Genomic DNA, 4,511 nt, shown 5'->3' on the forward strand with positions numbered 1-4,511 from the left:
ACTTACAAGCCTTTGCTGGCCTAGCTGGCTGTCCTGGGGCCATAGAGTCCCTGTCCGGGGGGGGGTATGGAAACAGCAAACATCGCAGCATGGGGACAGCAGAGTGTGATGAAGCAGCAAGACTTAACAAGCTGCAGAGCCTCTCCTAGAAGGGACTTGATGACCAGAGGGAGGTGCACCAGGAAGGCAGGTAGGGAGGTGGGTGAAGAAGGGCCGCCTTCCTCTCGTGGGCCAGGGAAGGGGGTCTGAGTCTTACTCTCTGTGACAGGCAGCCAGAGGAGTTGCAACAGGGTCCAGTGCATGGGCCCAGCTTCAGGGAAAGTGGACTGGGGCAGAGGCAAGAGCCATCAGGAGAGTCTGGGATGTTCTGCAGGGAGGACACAGCCGATACATTTTGAAGGATGAGAGGTAGGTGTGAGGGGAGACAGCAGGCAGGGACCCTGTACTGTGGAGGAGACAGTACAGGGGGGTCACTGCATAGATCTGGATTTTGACCTCTTTGGCCAAAAAATGCAGCATGAACAGTGATTTAGGAGAGTATAGCATAAAAGGTGTAGCATTTTGACCATCAAACGAAGAAGCAAGATGTCTCTAATTGGACAAGGGCAGTAAATGATGGCCATGAGTTGTCCACAGCCCAGTTCCCCTCACCTGTGAACCAGAGTCAGCCCTCCTCCTGCTCAACAGCCTGCTGAACGGTAGATTCTGAACACAGTGTGGAGGAAAGAACTCAGAGCTAGGACAACAACTCGGCCTGGGGTACATCCCCTGGGAGAAAGAAGGGGTGCATGAGCCAGGCTTTGAAGGTTGAAGATGAGTTATCTCTGTGGAGGGGACAGCAATTCTGGGCTGAGAAGAACATGGTGGCAGAGGCAGGAGCATCCAGAAAGGAGAAAGTCGGGACCTTGAATGAGCAGGAAAGGAGCCAGTTTATTAAAGGCCTTAGGAGCTCACCACGGACTGTCAGGCAGGCAGAACCTGAACCTACACTTTCTTTGTTCTGTTGGGCAACATTGCTCTCGTGTACCTGGTGGGATGTAGAAGCTGTATCTGGGGTAATAGCTCAGTATTTAAAATGGCAATACCTGCTGATCTGGAGATCCCTGCATAGGACTTTTTCACAGACTCACCTCCACATATGCATGAACACATGTGATGGACAGCAGTAACGCCGGAGCCAGGTCCTCTACCAGGAGAGCCCTGTGTCCCGAGGCACCCAGTCCTCAGAGGGGGCTGGCCTAGAGGGCTTTGATAGATCCTGTGAGCTATTAAAAGGGAGGCTCTGATACCACAGGTGGCACTGGATCAGCCTCCTTGACGGCTTCCTTTCTAGCCCCCCTGCACCTGCCAGAGGAGCTCTGTTCCTGGGACAGCTCTGCTTTAGTGGTGACAGCAAAGGAGGCAGAGTGGACCCTGAGTCCATGTAGGAGACATCTGGACCAAGCCTATCACCTCCCTCCCGCCAGCCATCTACAAGTCTCTCAAGATGCCTTGTTACACAGACAGCATGCTGCACAATGCCTCTCTGCACTGCTCTCCACCCACGCCAGCCTCAGTGTAGCCTCAATGTCGAGGAATGTGTGCAGTACCTGGGGGTGGAGTGTGGGTGAGAAGTCTTGCATTTAATTCTGGTGGATCAGTGATGCCTCTTCCAGGAAAAGGGCGAAGGATAGCACATCAGGACTCCCACTCCTCTTTTCCTCCTCCTCCCCCAGAGCCCAGCTGCCAGGTGAAATAGCCCAGGCTCTCTTGCTGCAGAGTCCAGAGGTACACCCTTGCCTGCCCTGCAAGGAAGCCTTCTTGGAAGTGGACTCACAGGCCCAGCTCATATCCACCAGCTGCCATCTCATGAGATGCCTGAACCAGAACTACCAGCCAAGCTACTCTCAGGCCCAAGATCCTCAGAAACCGTGAGGTATACACACGAGCTGTTTTGAGCTGCTAAGTTCTGGGGTCATTTGTTAGGCAGAACAGACTATAGGGTTGACTTTGCCCAGTAAGAGCCTTTCCTCTTTTGTTTTGGTTTTTTGAGACAGAGTCTCACTATGTTGCCCTCCATAGAGTGCCGGGCATCACAGCTCTCAGCAACCCCAAACTCTTGGGCTTAAGCAATTCTCTTGCCTCAGCCTCCCAGGTAGCTGGGATTACAGGCGCTGGCCCCAAGGCCCGGCTATTTTTTTGTAGCAGTTGTTTAGCTGGCTGGGGCCAGGTTTGAACCTGCTACTCTTGGGGTATGTGGCTGGCACAGTAACCACTGTACTACGGGTGCGGAGTAGTTTGTGCCATTTTAAATGTTTTTATATTGATAGTAAAGGAAAACCTAGGGAAAAAAATTGAAAAAATACTTAGCACTTAGTGGACCCCCCACCCTCCTGTCCTCACTGGTCACAGAAGTCTGGTTCCTCTGGGCCCTGTACAGTCACCTCCCTCAGATGCCACACCTGAGTCAGACTGGGAGGCCCTGGTCTCCAGGCAGAGAGGGGAACAGCCCAGGGGCATCACCTGGGAACTCATTAGAAATGCAAATTCTCAGGCCCCACCCGGCCTTTGGCCTCAAAGATGCAGGGGTGGGGTCGTCCCTGTTTCAACACGCCTGGGAGCCGTTCTGATTCTCCCAGAGGATGGGGAAACAGGGCTGGGGCTTAAGGGAAAATTCAGCCCTGCAGGGTGAGGGGTGGGGCCCTGGTGGTCTGGGATGAAGGAAACTCCCAGCCCTGGGCAGGTCTCACCCACATCCCTCACCACTGCCTACCAGCCACCAGCCACCACCTGCCACCGCTCCCCCCACAGCTCTCCATGCAAGGTCTGGCCTCCCGTGGTGTCAGTCCTCAGGCCTGGCAGCTAAGCCCTCAGAAGTAGTGTCTAGGAAGGGAGAAGATGGTCTAGCCCCTGCCTAAGAGGTCCTAAGCCCTCAATCAGATCACACTAAGACCCAGCCCCACCAAGGAAGGGAGGGAGGGAGGAAGAGGGGGAAGCAGGAGTGACGGAAGGGAGTGAGGGAAAGAGAGGAGGGAGGGAGGGCAGGCACCAGTGACTGCCTGATGGGTGCCTGAGGCAGACTATCTGCCGGCTGTGGGCTTGGTGGCCGCCTGGCCACATTCTGTACCCTGCAGGGACCCCAGGCCAGTCTGGGGGCACACAAGCCCACTCTAAGCTGGCCTTGGGCAGGATGAGAGTCAGGCCTTCCAGAGCCAGGACCTGATGGCCTGGCCAGGAGCCTGCATGGTTCTGAGTGTTGGCAGAGACGGCAAAGAACAGTGCTGTTTGCCTCCAGTCAGTCATTTCCACGTGTGTTGGACCCGTGAGCAGCTGGGCCCTTGGGGACTGCTCAGTCCTGCTCAGTCTGACCAGATGAGAGGATCTGCAGACACTGCTGCTCCTACAGCAGCACACAGCTGGCTTCTCACTCAGTCAAGAGGGCTTTTATAAAAATCAATTTGAGTGATTTTTTTAAATTTCAGATTAGTAGGAGGATACAACTAGGTTACAATGTTTGCATACCCTCTTGTAGTTGTATCCTGCACCCAAAGGTGTGCCATGTACCCTTCCAGTGTGCCCATTAAGTGGGAGCACACCCAGCCCCCTCTCGCCTCTATTCTCCCCTCCACAACTTGAACTGAGTTTTTCTCTATGTGGGCGCGTACTAGACGGTCTACTGGTTTCATGTTAGTTTTGAGTACTGCTGACAGTCTCCCTGTTGCCCCACTAGGATGCAGTGGCCTCATGGCAGCTCACTGCAGCCTCAAACTCCTGGGCTCAACTGAGCACCCCAGTGGGTACTACCTCACTGGCCTGGAGTGCTTAATAAAACACATTTAATTCCTCAATCCAGCGTGCTTGGGTGGAGTTCCACACAGGGCAGAATTAAACAGCTTCCTGGAAAGCACAGTTGGTGCAGTGGGGCACTGAGTGTGACAACTGTCATGCACAAACTGTCTGCTGTTGGGGCTGGCAGAGCACACCCCAAGGGAGCAGAGCCTGGCAGGATACCTGCCTTTGAATTCAAAGAGCACTTCAGGTACCAATTACAGGGAGTCTCAAAACCAGGGGTGCTGCGGGCTGGCCCACAGCACTCTGCCTGTCTGAGGCCCTGATCAGGAGACTCGCACCCCTTTCCTGCTGATGCCCTGGGAGCTCCCATGTGCATGTCCTGCTCCTCGTGGCTGACAGTTCAGAGGCACCAGTGATGGGCTCTGTGGGCTGACTTGGGTGGATAAAGGGTGTCTGTAAGGCTCCCCCGTACAGCGTGCCAGGGCATCCAACTGGGCTCCCACCACCCACTGGGGACTGGTGAGGGGAACATGCTTTGGGTGTGCCCTGTCCCTGTAGCTCTGGGCTTAGGCTCAAAGTCCAGGTGGTACAGTTCCAGGGGCTGAAGTGTGGGCTACCTGTTCCCAGTATATACCAGACAATTCCCAAAAGAAAATGTAGAGCTGGCTCAGTGCCTGTGGCTCAGTGGGTAGAGCACCAGCCACATACACTGGGCCTGGCAGATTCGAACCCAGCCCGGG

Source organism: Otolemur garnettii, unplaced genomic scaffold (assembly GCF_000181295.1).
Source record: "Otolemur garnettii isolate 467f Iridium unplaced genomic scaffold, OtoGar3 scaffold00128, whole genome shotgun sequence".
Classification (NCBI taxonomy): Eukaryota; Metazoa; Chordata; class Mammalia; order Primates; family Galagidae; genus Otolemur; species Otolemur garnettii.